Raw genomic sequence first — 19,860 nt, forward strand, 5'->3', positions numbered from 1 at the left:
GTCTGAGGTAAACAGGATGAAGTTTAACAAAGACAAATGCAAAGTGCTCCACTTAAGAAGTTTCACACATACAGAATGGGAAGAACTGTCTAGGAAGGAGTACGGCAGAAAGGGATCTAGGGGTTATAGTGGACCACAAGCTAAATATGAGTCAACAGTGTGATGCTGTTGCAAAAAAAGCAAACACGATTCTGGGATGCATTAACAGGTGTGTTGTGAGCAAGACATGAGAAGTCGTTCTTCCGCTCTACTCTGCGCTGATTAGGCCTCAACTGGAGTATTATGTCCAGTTCTGGGCACCACATTTCAAGAAAGATGTGGAGAAATTGGAGAGCGTCCAGAGAAGAGCAACAAGAATGATTAAAGGTCTAGAGAACATGACCTATGAAGGAAGGCTGAAAGAATTGGGTTTGTTTAGTTTGGAAGAGAGAGCAGTTTTCAGGTATCTAAAAGGGTGTCATAAGGAGGAAGGAGAAAACTTGTTCACCTTAGCCTCTAAGGATAGAACAAGAAGCAATGGGCTTAAACTGCAGCAAGGGCGGTTTAGGTTGGACATTAGGAAAAAGTTCCTAACTGTCAGGGTGGTTAAACACTGGAATAAACTGCCTAGGGAGATTGTGGAATCTCCATCTCTGGAGATATTTAAGAGTAGGTTAGATAAATGTCTATCCTGGATGGTCTAGACAGTATTTGGTCCTGCCATGAGGGCAAGGGACTGGACTCTATGACCTCTCGAGGTCCCTTCCAGTCCTAGAGTCTATGAATCTGTTTGGCCCAGCTCTGCTGCAGGGGAAAACACAAATCTCAAAGATTACCTTGTAAAACACACAACATCATTTTTCCTTGTTCAGCTCCCCTCTTATATTACCAATTATTTGTAGATGTTCTTTTGTCGGGTGTGTAAACTGAATCTATATTTCTGTATCGAGAGAATAGAAAACATGGATACCTAGAGTACTCTAAATGTGATCATTACTGGTCAATTCTTACTTAGATTATTTGTGTTAAATGCTTATCAACATGTCTGGAAAAGCAGGAATTCCAAAGCAAATAAATTGGTTAGTTGCTACCAAATGATGGGGCAAAGTAGCAAAACATTTCCCACAAGTACAGTAACTCCTCACTTAAAGTCGTCCTGGTTAACGTTGTTATGTTGCTGATCAATTAGGGAACATGCTCGTTTAAAGTTGTGTAATGCTCCCTTCTAACGTCGTTTGGCAGCTGCCTGCTTTGTCCACTGCTTGCAGGAAGAGCAGCCTATTGCAGCTAGCTGGTGGGGGCTTGGAACCAGGGTGGACAGGCAGCCCCCCATCAGCTCCCCACTCCCCTACGTTCCCTGTGCTGCAGCCGCCCAGCAGGCCAGCAATTGCAGCTATCCCTCCCCCCACTGCCATGTGCTGCTCCTGCCCTCTGCCTTGGAGCTGCTCCCCGAGACTCCTGCTTGCTGTGTGGGGGGAAGGGAAGGAAGAGGGGGTTAATGTCAGGGTGTCCCCCTTCCCCCTGCTCCTGCACCCCGCTTACCCCATCTTCCATAGAGCAGGGGGGACACACCAGGGCTCAGGACGGAGGGAGCTTGCAGCAGCTGTGGTCTCAGCAAGCTTATCTAATTAACAAGGCAGTGTACTTAAAGGGGAAATGCGCATATCTCCCTCCATTCCTGCTGCCTTGTAAAGTGAGAGAGTTAACCCTTGACGGCTCAGCCAATTGCTAGTTCATCATTTAGCAGTAAGGGAAATATCCCACCCTCTGACTTCTCCACCTCAACGAAGCTTCACAATCATCATCACTGTGTACCAGTATTAAATTGTTTGTTTAAAACTTATCTCTGTGTGTGTGTGTGTGTGTGTGTATATATGTATATGTATGTATGTGTGTGTGTGTGTCTTTTGTCTGGTGAAAAAAAATTCCCTGGAACCTAACCCCCTCATTTACATTAATTCTTATGGGGAAATTGGATTTGCTTAACATCGTTTCGCTTAAAGTTGCATTTTTCAGGAACATAACTACAATGTTAAGTGAGGAGTTACTGTATCTGTTCAGAGTCTTAAACATTCATATTGATTCTGATCAATCCCCTTTGTGTTTGTTTTTTTCCCATTAATATTCTAGTGACTGAGTTTGCAAGCAGGAATATTCAGTCATTTCCATGTTACAGCTGGGGAAGATGAGGCAGACAGAGTAAGATACTCATCCTGTGAGGGAAATGAGGGTGCTCAGTCCTTCTTAGAAGGTGCTCGGTGTCTTGCAGGGCTGGGCCCTAAAGGTATATCTATGCTGCAGCTGTGAGCAGGCCCCCCTGCCTGGGTAGACAGACATGCGGCTTGCTAGCACACTAAAAATAGGAGTGTGGACATTGTGGCATGGTGATGGCTTGGGCTACCCACCCAACTACGGACCCAGGGGATTGAGCAGGCTTGTACTTGAGTGACTAGCCCATGTGCCTGCCCATGTCACAGCACCCGCACTGCTATTTTTAGTGCACTAGTTCAAGCAGAGCTAGCGTGTGTCCATCTACCTGCACTGAGAAGCACCCTATCAGCTGCAGTGCAGACATAACTTAAGTGATTTGTTTAAGGCCATACAGTAAGTCTAGTGTCAGACTGGGGGGAAAAAAACAAAGTCTCCTGCTTTCTATGTCCGTTGTCCTGGCGTGTTTCCCAGCTGGGGTTATCCTAATGTTTTAAACAAATATCTCATACTAGAAGACATTTTAAAATACAGTCCCATCCCCCCCATTTTTAATGCAGACTTTTTCAATATAAGCTTTTTGTTTGAGTTTAGCAGGAAATAAAGAAAAATACGCACACATGTATACATATATAGCATGAAGGAGAAAAAATGCAGGGTTAAATTTTGGAAAGAAGAGAAATGGTGAAAGTGATAGTGGCATTTGAAGAAAATGTGGGAAATGGCTGTTCTTTTCTGTGCCAGCTTGTTTTGGCAGCTGTGAGCATGCAAGTCCTCAGATGGTTGCTAAGCAGTGTTTCATGATCTTCATATATTCCCATCATAGGTGGAGTAACATCCATACGTATCATAGGCGCCAACTTCTATTGGCGCTGGTGGGTGCTCGACCTCCCTCCCCCCCGCTACCCCCGGCCCCACCCTGCCCCCTTCCGCCCCCATTCCAAACCCTTCCCCAAAGTCCCCGCCCCAACTCCGCCCCCTTCCTGCCCCATTCCGACTCCTTCCCCAAATCCCCGCCCCTTCCCCCGCCTCCTCCCCTGAGCGTGCCACGTTCTGGCTCCTCCCCCCTACCTCCCGGCGCTTGCTACAGCTGTTTGGCGGCAGCAAGCGATGGGAGGTAGGCGGAGGAGCGGGGACATGGCGCGCTCGGGGGGGGAGGTGGAGGAGGTGAGGCAGGGCGGGGAGCTTGGCTGCCTGTGGGTGCAGAGCACCCACTAATTTTTCCCCATGGGTGCTCCAGCCCCAGAGCACCCATTGAGTCGGTGCCTATGCGTAAAGTTATTCAAATGTTTTTATTCGAAAGGGTCCGCTTTGGTGTCTTAGAATTGTATTAAGCATGTCTGCCTTCAGCTGCTGTTTGTCACACTGGTTCTCAGTGTGTGAGTGATTCAGTGCAGTTTCAAGCATGAATGAAAAACCGTTTATCTTTCTGCTGCAAAAAAATCTTTGCAACATTTCATTGAACAGACCCTCAGCAAGAGGGGATGGAAACGTGATATTTGACAAGGCCCCAATTCAGGAAAGCATCTTTATTTAGTAAAACACTTAAACACATTACTTTAATGGGGCTTCAGTGCTTTACTGAATAGCGTGTGCTTGAGGATATGTCTACAGTGGCGCTGGACCGACAAACCTGTGCTTGCTTTGATCAAGCTAGTGTGCTAAAAATAGCCGTGTAGCCATGACTGCAAGGACAGTGGGATGGGCTAGCTTTGGCGGCATGCCTGCGGGAGGTCCGCCGGTCCCGCAGCTTCGGTGGCAATTCGGCGGCGGGTACCCTGACTAGGTTACCTAGGGTTTGAGATGAGATTGTGCTCAGGGTGGCTAGTCCATCCCAGTGCCAGTACAACCATGGCTACACTGCTATTTTTATCATGTTAGCTTTAATCAAAACTAGAACATAGGAATGGCCATACTGGGTCAGACCAAGGATCCACCTAGCTCAATATCCTGTCCTCCAGCAGTGGCCAGTGCCTGATGCATCAGAGGGAATCAACAGAACAGGGCAATTATTGACTGTCATCCAGTCCAAGCTTCTGCCTGTCAGCAATTTAGGGAGACCCAGAGCATGGGGTTGTGCCTACCTGACCATCTTGGCTAGTAGTCAGTGCTGGACCTATCCTCCGTGAACTTATCTAGTTCATTTTTGAACCCAGTTATACTTTTGGCCTTCACAACATCCCCTGGCAATGAGTTCCACAGGTTGACTAGCACAGCTATGTCTACCCAAGCTGGAAATTACACCTCAAGCTCTAGTGTAGCTATACCTTAAGTGTTTTCCTGAATCAGGGCCATAGTCCTAAGATCACAGATAAACCTTTTGGTGATAAGATGAAAATAGGTTCTGATTTGGGATGAGTTTTATAAGGGTTTAAAAAGCACATTTCATGTGTATATACTGTTTTTATTATATGATAAAAGTAAGTTCTCTGTTTTTCATTAGCACTGCTCATGCATGCATATATAAATGGACTAGCAATTTTCTTTGAATAGACAATCTCTCATTATTCCATTGTGTTTGCACAGGCATGCATAAGAATGTTGAGTTTTAATATGTCAACACCCTTTTAATATAGTCTTTGAGAATGTGTGTGGATGAAGATAGGGCTTCCAGAGAGCCCTGGCTCATCTTGCAAGAGACCTTGTCTTATTGTGAGCATATGTGGTGCAGAAGAGATCATTCTGCTTCTGCTTAGCAAACCGAATGGACACATTTCATGTGATAGAATTTCCCTTTTTTTTTTATTTTTTTTTTTTTAAAAGAGAGAGAAATTCCATGCAAGAAACTGCCCTGAAAGAATGGTAAGGTTGCAAAGTGAAATTATCAAAAGTCTGGGGATGCCAAAATTCATGTTGCCTGGGCAAATGTAACTTTGAGCCCTTTGAGTGTATGCATTTATAATTCAGTCTTTAATTATGTGATCACTTGAATTCTTTCTACAGAATTGGTGCCTCATTCATTGTGCAGATTGGACAGAGTGAAGCAGGGTGGTACAGTGAATAATGTTAATATGGGAGAGATTGCAAGGTGTGTGGTGCATTAGACAGCCACACATGGAACAATGCAGATGAAGTTAACTGTTAAAAAGTGGCCGCATTGATAGAGAACCATCCTTTTTGTGCACTGAATGAGGCAGGGGTCTTGAGGAATAAACAGTATTTGACCATGTAATTAAACATTGCATAAAGGACTCATGCTAATGAGCGAGGGCTCTTAATGTTCTGAATGTAGATTTGTATATGGAATTTATGAATGGGGGAGGAGGGGAAGGGAGAGAGAAATTTGGTGCTCATGCCAAATGAGTCTGCATGTAAAAAGCCATGCATGCTTACATGCACACAGCCACAGCACTAGTCACAACTGTAATTCACATACTAAACACAAACAAAATGAGCAGTGGACAAAGGGCATCATGGAGGAATTTAAGGGGAGGAAGTGATGGATTAAAAACGTTGCAGCTTCCCCTGAAATTAATGCACCTCAGCCATGGTCTAAAATACCTCCTCCTATTATTCTGGTCCTGGGTCTCTTGTGAAGAGACTGGTAACCCTACTGAATGTGTGTCTGTGGTTTTGCATTATGAAGCAATATCAATTAGGAATTAGGCTAGTGCTGCTTAATTTGAGACATTTGTTAACTAATCCCAATTTAAATTCTAGTTATGACGGGTGACATCAGCTCATTAAACTACTCAGTCTCAACTAAAGTCATGCCCTAGTTATCTTCCTAGAGATCTTTCCTGCTTTTTTACCTCAGACTCCAGCCCTAACTTTCCACAGAACAGCCCTCCTCTAATGTGTGTGATTTCCCCAAAACTGGCCTGACCCCTGCTGTCCGTGACCATGAGTCTTGAACCTCAGGCTACGTCCTCACTACGGGGGGGGGGAGGGGGGTCGATTTAAGATACGCAAATTCAGCTACGCGAATAGCGTAGCTGAATTTGACGTATCGGAGCCGACTTACCCCGCTGTGAGGACGGCGGCAAATCGACCTCCGCGGCTCCCCCGTTGACAGCACTTACTCCTACCTGCCCTGGTGGAGTACAAGCGCCGATTCGGGGATTGAATGTTGCGTTCCAACGAGACGCGATAATTCGATCCCCGAGAGATCGATTTCTACCCGCCGATTCAGGCGGGTAGTGTAGACGTAGCCTAAGTCTACAGGCCTCTTAGGAGCAAAGAAGCTCCCTCCTGTCACCCAGTGACCTGCTGACAGTTGCTAGGGCAGAAGCTGAACTTCGACAGAGGACTCCAGTCCTGCTGTAGCCTGATTGGCAGAATGTCGGGGGTCCTGATTGGTCCACAGCTTTTATATAAACCCAGCACAGGAACGGGAAACTCAATGGGATCCACCTTGTTCCTGCAGCTTGACTCCTGGTGTCTGACTTGTGGCTCTGATTTCCAGATTGTCTCCTGCCAGGGGCGGCTCTGTTTTTTGCCACCCCAAGCACGGCACTCAGTTGCCCGCCGCCGAATTGCCGCCGAAGCTGCGGGACCGGCGGACCTTCCGCAGGCATGCCGCCAAAGGCTGCCTGACTGCCGCACTCATGGCGACTGACACGCTGCCCCCCGCGGCTTGCCGCCCCAGGCACGAGCTTGCTGCGCTGGTGCCTGGAGCCACCCCGTCTCCTGCTTCTGATCTCTCGGTATCCTGACCTAGCCAACACAGGGCAGGAGTCAAGAGACTGTGGACCTTGGCACTGACCACTAGGTCTGGCTGTCCATGACCTGCTCAAGACCCCTTCAGATCTCTGCCTTCAGATCCTGATCCAATGCCTATTGAACTCAATCGGAGTCTGTCTAGTGAGTTAAATAGTTACCGGAGCAGGACTTCTGTGCAGCCAACTGCAGTTCTTCCTTTAGCCAAAGGGAAAGAGTTAATTCCTGACTTTGACAATTTCTGGGCAGTGTCTATACACCCACCCTGTCTCCAAGTACTACATAGTCACTGAGCTGATAGCATGGAGGTGAGGGAGGTGAAGTCTGTTTGATATCAGGATGTTTGGGTTTGCACATGCTTGCTCAGTTGCAATGCATAACAATCATTCTTGGAAGATTTTAGACTGTTTTGTCAACTTGTCCAGCTTTTTCCATCCATTGCTTTGGAAACTTCCTTTTAAAATTGCTCATTCTCATTACAGGTGCCAGATGGGGAGCTCCAGAGGCTGACGTCCTCAGTCCACCAAGGAGAGGTGACTATATTAGCTTTCCCCAATTTGCATTGACCTTCTTCTGGAGGAAGCACTTCTGGAGGGAAGAGCATAGTTCATCCTCCAGGCTTGCTGAATCCTGGTCTTCTCTACAGACTGCCGACTTGAGTTCCAAGCAGTGCCAGTTGTGGATACATAGGCCACCAGATAGTGGTCAACTACCAACCTGGGAAAGATTGAACTGATGACCTAAAAGTGAAAGCATCCATATCCCATTATCAATTCCCTACCCCTAGACTAAAAAATATAAATAGATCTGTCTTAGGTCAGAGATCTAACAAGTTTTAGATTTTATCATCTGTCTTAAAAAATAAATCAGTGGGATTTGTGCTTTTGATTACATCTTTGCTTTTATTTCACAGTTCTGTGTTTGGTATGCTGAGGCTCTGAATAATGCATTATTGCTGACATATATCTTTGCTGCTTTCATTCTGTGCAAATACTGAAGCTCTCTTCCCTTCACTACAAATGAGATTTTTCATGATGTGAGAGTGAATGTGCAATTAACAGCCTTGCAGAGAAATCAGAGCTCACTCAACCTATCATAACACAAATCTGTTCTCTTCTAATACAAATACTGCATGCGATGAGCAGAGAATTCTAACCCTTCTGCCCGTCTGAATTGGCAGCAACAAGGGCGGGTTCAGTAGCTAGGGGTTCCGTTTCAATACACTCCCCGGGCGCCTCTAAGAGGCAATACTTCCCCTCTCGCAAGCACGGAGTCTGAGTGTAGCAAAGTCCTTTTAATAATGTCTCATTGTTTCCTTCCTTTATGTTGGGGAAACACCACAAATATGATTCATAACACAAACCATGAGCAAAAGACCCACTCCCAAGTAAGTTTGGCAGTGTCCTTTCTCCCTCATCGTCTTAAATCCAGCAACCTAAAAATCCCCCAAAGTCCCAAGAGTCCAAGAACTCAAAAGTCTCTGTTCCTGGTCAGTGCAGCCCTAGAGTTCAAAAGTTTATCTGCAGAGTTTTACGTCCCAGCCAGGGTGGAAATGGGGTGGGGGGAAGGGCGTGTGGGGGTATTAAGGGGCACCTTACATGGTCCGAGGCCAACTGCCCCACCCACCTCTCCGTGGGGTTCTGCTGCAGTCTTCACCACGAGCCATTCCCGTGAGCCACTCCAGCCATCCCACAAACTGCTCTGCTCTGCCAGCCGCTCAGCAATATATCTTCAGGCCCCCCCACATAACACAGCACTCAGTGATTTCAGCTCTTAGTAATTTTAGCTCTTTAGTGATTTCAGCTTGTAGTAGGGGAGCCCCAGTGCTAGTGCACCATTGGCCCAAAGTGAATTCAGCTCAGCAGCCTGTAACTAGTCTCCTAATGGAATCAAAATTAGCTCTCATATTCCACAGTGGAGAGAGGAGAAGGTGCAGTTGGTGTTTCAGGCCCTCAAAAGGGGCCCACAGCACCAGGCACAAATACCTGTCCCCTGCCTCTCTCAATTGACTGGGTTTTGGAACCCATGTCTAGCGAGTGCTACTTAGTTGAGTCCCTCTGTCATAAAACAGTTTCATTGTTCTTGATTCACATAATCAGGGTAACAACACTTTATTCTTCCTGCCCTAATAACAGAGAAACTGGGGATCCCACAGCAGTCAAAGTGACCATTTGGGCAGGAAGTCCCTCATGTTAGGCAGTGTGGGTGTGCCCATGCAAACGAGATCAGCCCCTGAAGTCCTTTTCCACAGTTCACCACCAGATGTCAGGGTAGAGCTCATCCTGACTCTGCTTACATATATATCTCAATGGAGGCTCCTTGGGGCCTAGCCTGGCCTACTTTGAGTCAGATCCACCATGATCTTTACTCGTTGCTGTAAAAGGGGGTTAAACACACCTTTATGTGTGTGTTTAACCAATCCATTTTCGATTATATACCTGCCTCCAATGGTATATAAACCTTTGAAATCTATAATAGAGACACAGGGCTTGCAATATGTTAGCGTGCAAAAAACAAGCTCTGAACTCATTTATCCTGTTGTAAAACCAGATTAATCAGTGGAGTGGCTCCAGATATAAGGCTGGATCTGTTGTGATGCTGAGTACTACTTGATTTGTGCTGCCTGCCCTCAACTCATTGGGCATTGAGGGCACTCAGTATCGTGAAGAATAAGGCCTTCACACTTTTGTAAATAGGATCAGAACTTGGCTCCACAGCAACAAATGATACTTTAGGGGGACAGACTTTGTCATAAAGTTGATTTTAAGTCAGTCTACTGGTATGACCAGGAACCGCTTACATTTGTAAAAAGAACGAGGAGTACTTGTGGCACCTTACTAACCCAGAACCTATCCTTGCAACAAAGCCCGTTGCCAACTCTGTCCACATATCTATTCAGGGGACACCATCATAGGACCTAAGCACATCAGCCACACCATCAGAGGCTCATTCACCTGCACATCTACCAATGTGATATATGCCATCATGTGCCAGCAATGCCCCTCTGCCATGGACACAAATCAGAGTCAAGAATTATAACATTCAAAAACCAGTCGGAGAACACTTCAACCTCCCTGGTCACTCAATTACAGACCTCAAAGTCACAATACTCCAACAAAAAAACTTCAAAAACAGACTCCAATGAGAAACTGCAGAATTGGAATTAATTTGCAAACTGGACACCATTAAATTAGGCTTGAATAAAGATTGGGAATGGATGGGTCATTACACAAAGTAAGAACTATTTCCCCACGCTAATTTTTCCCCCCTACTGTTACTCACACCTTCTTGTCAATTGTTGGAAATGGGCCATCCTGATTATCACTACAAAAGTTTTTTTTTCTCCTGCTGATAATAGCCCACCTTAATTGATTACTCTTGTTATAGCTGGTATGTCAACACCCATTGTTTCATGTTCAGAGAACATGAAATACAGTAGGAAGATATATATATATATATATATATATATATCTTCCTACTGTATTTTCCACTGCATGCATCCGATGAAGTGGGTTTTAGCCCACGAAAGCTTATGCCCAAATAAATTTGTTAGTCTCTAAGGTGCCAAAAGTACTCCTGTTCTTTTTGCTGATACAAACTAACACGGCTACTACTCTGAAACCTGCTTACATTATTCCTATCCTTACTCTATGCATGTGGATCACTGAGAGTGTGTTCCCTTCCCTCCCAGAATCCTAATTTAGGGGCTTACTAGCCTTGTGTAAAACTGTTAACTTTTTATTTAAACTTTCCTAGGTTGCAACCTCCTCTATGCAAAAGGATCAGTTATAACTTTATTTTCCTAAGCGTACTAAATCCGATAAACAATGGACTCTCTCTCTTTGGGGTGAAATTCTCCTTTCCAGCACAAAGCTCAGATAATCAGGCTTCGTGTGGGGCTCTGTCCAGGAATTGTGGGAGCAAAGGCAAAATGGCTGCTTCTCCAATGTGTAGAATAAAATAACGGCACCTACCTGACGCAACAGATGGTAGGACCCGCAGAGTGGTGGACAACTGCAGAAGGAAGGAAGGGGTGGAGGAAGCACACACTGAATGCAAGGGTGGGCCACTCTTTCTCCAGGAGCTCTCCCACTGGCCAGCCAGAGGGAGATGGGATCTGACTGGCTCCTTGTTCCTCCTCTTCCCCCAGCCCTTCATTAATTTAAATCCTTGCCTGCGTCTTTTGGAACGTCTTGCTCCATTTTAGACCCCCTTGCCTGTAGTTGTATTATAGGAGTTGTGTTTTTAGGATGCTGTGGGAATGACTGATTATCTGTTTTGGGGGTCAGGAAGGAATTTTTTCCATTGAGGCCACATTGGCTGAAACCTGGTGGTATTTTTTCACCTTCCTCACTGCATCATGCAGGCTCAGTAGGAATAGGGTTGAGAAATTGCTAATGTTAATCTGTAAGAACATTTAGTTCATTGCAACTTGCGGCCTGTGACCAATGCAGATAAAAAGCCAAAAGAGCCAGTGCCCAGAAGAGACCTGGGATTTTGCTGGTAGAGCTCGTGCCTATGGGAAAACAGAGACCTGAAGTTTTCACAGACAGAGGTCCCTCTTCGGTACCTTCTGTCCCCTTCGCAGTGGGAGGGTGAAAGGATTCAGAAGAGTGAGCCGAATCCTAGGGATAGCCTGAGGAGTTATGGTTTATATGGTGGGAGCCTTTAACACCTGCATGGGACCTATTTAAATACCTACTATGTGGGAAATGGGGCAGATGGGACCCCTCCCATGTGTTAAATTAATAATATTGCAGCCTGCTGCTTAAATCCATCTTTCTGCCCCCATTCACTTGTGTGTCCTAATCAACAGTTGCTATCTCTCCTTATCTGCTAGGGTGGTTGCATCAGGACTGGCTCATGGGCAGCCTGTGAGCATGGAGCAAGAAGCTCCATGTCGGGGCTGAAAGCCAGAGATCAATTCAGGGCCAGGGCAGGTCAAAACCGAAAGTCAGAGTCCATTACCAAATTGAAAGCATGAGGCAAGAATTGGGGCAGGGCCAGGCTATGGTCTTTCACTGGCATCAGCAGTGGTCTTAAGCTGCAGACAGTAAATCAGGATCAGGGTCAGGAGCTGAGCCTGGGTCAAGAGCCAGGAGTCTGGGATCAAAGCAAGTTGCAGCCAGTAGTGTCTAAGGCTGAAGCACATCAGAGATCTGTGTTGCTCAGACAACACCTAGAAATGGCTTTCTGGTTTATATGGGGAGTGCCAGCCAATCAGGGAAACACAGAGAGCTGGTGCTCAGACTTTTAAGGGTGCGACTTCATACGGCTTAGCCCCTCAGTTCCTCTTGCTAACATCCCTGACTGGGCCCCTGGTGGTGATGAGGAAGTGGTGCCTGGCTTGAACCCCACCACACCCTGGCTGGATCTGCATTGGCACAGATGTCATGGCTTCTTTCTAGCCAATGACCAAAGCTTACCTGTGAGCCAAGATGAGTGTGAGGTGCCATGCACAGCAACTGCAGATGCTTCAGTGGGAGGTTTGTCTGCCCCTGATCCCTGTTAAAAATGCTAAACACTATTGCGAGGCACAAGTGGTTGTGTAGGGCAGTTGTGGCTGTACAGGTCAAAGAGGTCACCCTCTATACTGGAAGGTGGTGGTGGAGTGTGAAGTTTCTGGACTGCAGGGTCGACTAGGCAGCAGTAGCTAACAGTGGGCTCTGTTTGCTGCAGTGTTGCATCTATGCAAACTTTTAATAAAAATAATTGAATAATCTTCTAGAAGCTCTCCTTGCTTCAGTGTGAAGAACACCACTGTGATGAGGAAGGCCTTACATGAACCCTAAATGCCATGAGGCTGTTCTAACGTAGACAGGGGCTGAACAGGGCCTTGGCTATCCCAAAATCTGGGAAGCACAAATGTGATGTAAAGCTATCTTTCCGCCCCCAGCTATGCTCCTGCTGAAAGCTCTGTGATGGAGGACTGAGAATAGGAGCCCTTGGATCTGAATTTTGATCTTGGACAATAACTAATGTTTCACCTCCACTTCTCAATTTTCCACAAATTCTGAGGTGTGACAGAGTGCTGGATTTAGCCCAAAGAATGCTTAATGAGCGAGAAGGTCATGTGAGTTCAATCCTTGAGGGGGCCACATAGGAATCTGGGGGAAAATCAGTATTTGGTCCTGCTAGTGAAGGCAGGGGGCTGGACTCGATGACCTTTCGGGGTCCCTTCCAGCTCTATGAGATAGGCATATCTCCATAACTGTGTGGGGATATAAAGAATTAATTATTTATAAATCTGGTCAAAATGTTGTTGTTGAAACTTTTTTTTCTTGCTAGAAAAAGGGCTTTTCAGTCAAAATGAAAATGTTCATTTGGTCACATTTTTCCAGTTTTTGGTATTGATAACCAACAAATGTTACTGAAAGGGATTTCTAAAAGCTGGAAAAAAATGATGTTGATTTTAGTTTTTCTTTGAAAAACCAAAACATTTTCATCTTTAAAAAAAAACAAAAACAAAAAAAACCAATTTTTCAAAAAATTCCCCACCAAAAATAGTTTACATTTTTTGACCAATTCAAGTGATAGAGTTTACTTGTCTCTTCAGAATGCTCCCATATTACTTTGTGAATGAAGTCCCTCTGTGATTTCATCACATAAACTGAGCATGTACTATAGTCTCAGTTAACTGTACTCAAAGTCCAGTTAGTGTACTGAAGCCAAATCCAATTTTGGTGTAACTCCATTGAAGTCAGTGGAATTTCAGGTCCATCTTCTGTGCTCACTTGTAGTGTTGATCAAGTGAGAAATTGTTGCCATGCTAGATAGCCCTTTCTCTTCTGACAAGCTGAATGGGCTTCTGTTAGTTTTCCTGTTGTGCAGCTGTATTTCCAGTACAGTATGTTGTGAAAGTCACACAGAATGCCTCAACTGTGTGGTGTTTTGCCTCAAGAAACAAGAACTAAAAAAAAAAAAAAAGGAGCAATTGGCACCACTTCTTCACAGGGTTGCCATCATATAGTAATTTACAGTGCTTATACATGAGTTTGGGGCTTTGAACAAAAATAGATAGTGCCCTCTCTTAATCTAGTTTGTCATATGCTCAAATTAAGAGTAGGTAATTTGGGGGTTTTTTTCTGACAAATGCTAAACTAAGGATGAAGTTACATGCTGTAAAAGCTGAGCCAGCAATTCTCATCTGGAAACCATTACAGCTAATGATAGATTCTATAGAAATCTCTAATGTATGAAAATATAGAACATACTGTACAACATTTGGGCAGACTTAAGTGAAGTCAAACAGAATTCCCAGACACTTTTGACACAGCTGGATAGAGGATTGTTTGTGAGGTGTGAATAAAAAGCATAACCTTTGGTGGTGGCAATTTGCAAGTAGCATAAGTTTCAGAATAGAAGATGTGTCTACAATCCTGGCTAAAAAGACAATCTGAAGGGCTATGAAAAAATTCCACACACTGGAATCCTTCTTAACTGTTGTACCAGTGCATTCTGGGATTCTTGAAACATCTATCCCATAGTGCCTAGCACAGTTGCTGGGAGCAGGGACTTTTGAGTCATTTCCAGATGCATGGCACTGTATTATGGAATGGAGTTAGGAAAGTTGGTACAGTGGCTGTATTTTTGGATTTTGTCCAAAGTGGGGAGAAACTCATGTAAACTGCACCAGTTCAGCTGGAACTGAGCTAAAGACTTGCTCCAAGATTGTGGCAACAGCCCACTACATCTGGCTATTGTAAAATGCCTGGGATGGCTACAGTGTACATGCAAAGCATTGTGCAAGTGTTGCAAGCTCAAGGAGTCCAAAGAAATGTTTGTGGGTTTTTGTTGTTGTTTGTGCTTTGTTTTCTTCTTGGTATAGACAGGATCTCTGTGCTCTGGGGCCTCATTCTTTGAATACAGCTGATGAGAAGAGGCCAGTCAGCCAGAAGACTAGTTCCTAGGAGGAGAGTGGGAGGTAGGGAGGAAGGAGAGATAGTAAGGTTTTGTCTTCCCTGTCCCCAACCCCAGTGGGAAATGTATATAGCCAACTCCGTGTAAAATCCTAGTGGAGATGGGGCACCACAGATTTTACCTCAGTGTAGCAAGTCAAAGTCAACTCTCTGTATCCCCCACTTGGGGTTGACTCCAGCTAGCTCCATTGAGGTAAAACTTCTAGTGCCCCATCTCCACTAGGATTTTACATGGAGATAGCTTTCTCAATGTAAAATCACACCTTTTTTGCACTGAAGACCTAGCCAGAGCAGGGTGAAAGTGCTGAAAGAAAACAAAATTTTCTGTGGGCATGTGATGAGGTGTGCAACCCACACCAACCCTGATAGAGTTAATGGGGGCTTGAGTGGCCAATTAGGTTACTTGGCATCACCTCTCAGATGGAGGGGCAGGGTTAAGTAAGAGTGAAGCCCAGTGGGTAATGGCTGGGGCACTATAAAGCCAGGAGGCTGAGACCAGAAGGGGGCTGCAGGGGAAAGAGGCATCAGTCATTTCCTGGTATGAGGGAGGCTGACGGGGCAAGGAGAAAATCCAGGGGGTAAGGAATCCCTGAGATCCTGCCATGGTGTAAGGAGTCTAGCAAGAGGCTAGGATGGGGCGAAGTAGCCAGGGGGAGTAGAGTACGATTCTGTGGTAAACCCAGAAACAGGCCAGGGAAGACAGAGAGGCTGGGTAGGAAGGAGTGCAGGGAAAGAGCAACAGGGGGTGGGGATTGAGCAGACCTGGACTGCTGGTTATTGAGTCTCTGGGATGAAATTTGGTGTAGTGGGTGCACCTGGGTTCCCCTGCCAGCCACTGGTATAGTGGCACAGAGCCCCATGCTGGGGCTGAACTCCATCTGGAAACGGCATTTGGACAGAGGTCCTGTTGGACTTTTTAACCCCACAAGAGGTGAACTAAATGGGGGGTCTGGCTGGAGGGCTAAATTACCAGAAGAGAGACTATTGCAGAGTGAGCAGAGAACAGAAAGGAGAACCCGATGCTGCATGAGCTGCTTTCCCACATCTAGACATGAGGAGATGCACTAATGGCGAGTCAGAACCTCCGTTACAGGGCACCAACACAGGTTGGGCCCTGGTTGCGGTCAGATAATCCATAAGTAATGCACCATCCCTTTTATTCCCCCTCAAATCACTTCCCTCACCCATATGATGAGAGAGAGAATTATGCACCTGTTTAGATGTTTGTAACAATGCTTTCAGTGATACCGAGAGCATAGCCACTTGGATGGAGGTGTAGGCATCTAGAAACCAAGCAGGATGCTTGAAGTAAGATTTCAGGGGTGGGTTGCAATAATAGAAAAAAATTAATAGAATATGTTATTTAAACTGGAATCTTGTCTCAAAAGTCCTTCCTGATAGATTAGATTAAATATATCTACCATTTAGGACTCCTATGAAGGATGCTACTAACTTTTTGGGATTCCTGAAAGAGAGAGTATTTTCTTGCAGATGATTGTAGGGGGAAATGGAGTCCTGTTTCTCTTTAAATGGATATACACAGTACTATTGGTTGGAGATAGGCCAAGGAGACACAGTGAAAATTTGGAACAGGATTAGATTTAGGCTAGAATTCAAAGCTAGGGTTCAAGACCAACCAGAACTAAGGATTCAGATTTAGATTTGATGGTTCTGAATGACCAGGAGCTTTTTGACCCAAAATGGTGGAGAGCTCATGAGATCAGCTCTTCTAGTATGAATTTTGCCATTTTTGGCTGCATCTAAAATGGATCTGCAAAACGGACCCTTTCTAGATGCAATCTACACCCATAATGGTGGAGGGAAAGTTCAGCTCTGAGAGCTTGTGTGTGTGTTCAGAATTTGAGATTTGACTGTGTGTGTTCAAATCCAGATCAACTAATGATGTATAGAAATAAATATCAGTCTGCTCAAAGATTTTCAGAGAGATATAATCCCTTTATTAAAGAGGTTACAGCTGCAATGTACACATTTTATAATTGAGATGCTTACAGGAAAAGGCTTACAACTGAAATTTGTGAAAGACTCAGCGTATGTCTACACTATAATGGCATAGCTATGATGCTACAACCGTGCCACTGTAGGTCTGTACTGTAGACTCTTCCTACATTGACAGAAAGGGATTTTCTGACAATTTAGTTAATTCCCCTCTCTGCATTTACGGTGGGGATTAGATCAACCTAACTACGTTGCACAGAGTGTGACACTTTTCACAGCCCTGAGCAATGTAGCTAGGTTGATCTAAGTTTTAGGTGTTGACCAGACCTTACTGTCAGTGAATCACTGAACATGATCACTGTGAGAAGTTGCAGTGATTAACAATACATTTCTCTCTCCTAATGGGAGTAAAGAAAAGTTCTCAGTTTTGTGCTTCAAAAGGTTCAACAGTTGGCCCAAATACAGTTTGTTCTATATCTATCCCTAGTCAGTAATACAAATTTGGCTATAGTGTGCTGTATAAAAGCATCCAGATGAAATTTTCTCTAGAGGTGTAAAAGGCTCTTCCTTTCCAACAAAACTGCAGGAGGAAAAAAATTTGAAACAATCGGATTGTCTAGTGCTGGATAACTGCTCCTGCCAAAATGTTTAACCCATATTGGATGGGAATAGATGGGGAGGGGAAAAGGAAGGCTTAATTACTGTCAATTTGGCCCGAATGTTTGAACTGTGTTTTATAGCACAATCAGTCACCACTATTTCTTTGTATTTCTGGGAAGTCTTCTATTTTCAGTGGCTTTACTGTTTCTTTGTACCATATATGGAAACAAAATACTTTGCATGATTAGAAGTATCAATCTTAAGCAAACTATACTGGCAAAATTCAGTATTTGATATGTGCAACCTTCAAAAAGGCCTTTTCATCATAAAAATGACACACACAATATTAATTCAGTACCTCATTCTATCCAAAACACCTCAACCACAGAAAATAGTCAACCGAAGGAGAAAAAACCAAAGGGGAAAAACCCAAACCCTACCAAAATAAAAGTAAATTAACAATTAAACTCCAAAACACAACCCCTTCCCCAAGCAGAGTACTCCAAAATGGGAGCAGTGGCAGAGACTCCATGAAGTCTCTCAGGGAACTTGGTTATTGCTGTTGATTTTATATGAGCAGCACTCAGATACTATATTGGTGGGCAGCAGTACAAAATTCCTAAAATAAATAGATACAATATAAGGACAGAGGCATTACAGAAATATGTACATTTGTCCTGCATAAAGTTCCTCAGGGTACTGACAAGAACTTCTTGTCGTCAGTACCTACTGTATTACTTACATTTCTTTTTCTAGTTAGCTCTCTTTTCGGCTTCTGCTAATGAAAAGAGTTAGTTGTGGGTGGCTCTGATTTTATTCATATGTAGTCAATTTATTCCATTGCTTGAGAAGTGCAGTAGTTTATGTTGATGGCCATCAGGACCAGATATGAATTATAAATCCATACAGCTTATTTTTCTCTCATTAATGTAATGTTTGTGAAAGGTCATGGATTGAAAGAAATAGACTTCAGTCCTTACTCTGCCACACTCATATAGTAGGTACTGCAAAGGCAGGGACTGCACAACATTCCCCATTCTGTGCCAACATTCTCAATCTTGTTGAAGCAGTGTGCCTACTTCCTAGGGCACTGCCCTGGGACTCAGGAGACCTGCGTTCAATTCCTGGCTCTGCCACTGGTTTGCTGGGTCGTTTTAGGCAAATAACTTTTCCTTCCTGTGCCTCAGTCTCTGCATCTATAAAATGGGATAATGATTCCTTCTTCCTTTGTAAAGTACATTGAGATCTACTGGTGAAAAGTGCTATATAAAGGCGAGGTATCATTATTGTCTCATTAATGTAATTCAACTCTGACGTGGTTGAACTATCTCTAGGATTCAAATCATTCTGTGGGATATGTGCTTTATACAGTATAATTGTTTCTTCACATAAATGGTGTTTTTTTAGCCTGTATGCACCTGGCCTAAGCTGGGATACCTTCCCGCTGCTGCCTTCCTAGGAGTGCATTGCAAGGTATTATCTTTGGTTAGTAACATTTATTAAAATGCATGTTCTAGCTTGCTTCTGTGTTCAATTTAATTAATCCGGAGATAGAGCTGTGCAGAAAAGAATTGCTTCTGAACATTATTATCATTATTTATTTATTATCATTATTATTAATAATTTATATAGCTTCATTAAATGTGCACAGGGCTTTACAGCTGGTCAGATGTACCAGAAAAAGAACATGATCCCTGCTCCAAGGGACTTGTGAGCTCAACATCAATGGAGTTGCCCTCGTGTAACTGAGAACAACTTTGGCCCTGTGTTTTGTTGTTGTTTCTGAGGATGAAGCTATTAGGGGGTGCCGGATGGGATGGAGGGGGACATGCACCAGTGACTGAAAATTTCGCTCACGTAGCCTGCTGTCTCCTTTGCAGTTTCACTGCAATTGAAGCAAAGTTCTTTTGAATTGGAAAAGTTACTGTAAAAGTATCCAAGACACTGGCACAAATACGTCCCAATGCTAGCTTTGTGTGAGTGAATTTCACAATCTGCCACAACAACAGCTGACATGAAACATGCGAGCCAGCTGGAATGTGAGTTGCTGTGAGAAGACAGCAAATGCTTGATTAGGATAGCAGTGCTGGGCTGGGGAAAAGGCTAACACCAGCACCTCAACATATTAATTGTGAAAAATTCCTGATTTTGATGTGGGTATGGTAACTGTGTCTTCTGACCCTCATTTTGTGTGATCACATTAGACTGGAGAAGGGTCCAAATCACTTTATAATGGTCTGAACCAAAAGCTCAGATCTAAACAGCCCTGAACTCTAGACTCCAGCCAGGTCTGAACTTTGTGTTTCATGTCCATCTCTACATTGTGCATTTTAGCAACCATCTGAATCTGCTAAGGAATCACTTGGAAGAAAATGAAGGTCATTATATCATTTCAGATATTTAGCAATAAGGATAAAAAGTCACTTGCAGAAGTGTGATGACCTGGCCAAATTCTGAACTAATTTACTTTGAAGGCAATAGTGCGGCATGGAGGTATAAGTGAGAACAGAGTATGAGTCCCAGGTTTTAATTTCAAGAG

Source organism: Emys orbicularis, chromosome 2, assembly GCF_028017835.1.
Source record: "Emys orbicularis isolate rEmyOrb1 chromosome 2, rEmyOrb1.hap1, whole genome shotgun sequence".
In the NCBI taxonomy this organism is placed as follows: Eukaryota; Metazoa; Chordata; order Testudines; family Emydidae; genus Emys; species Emys orbicularis.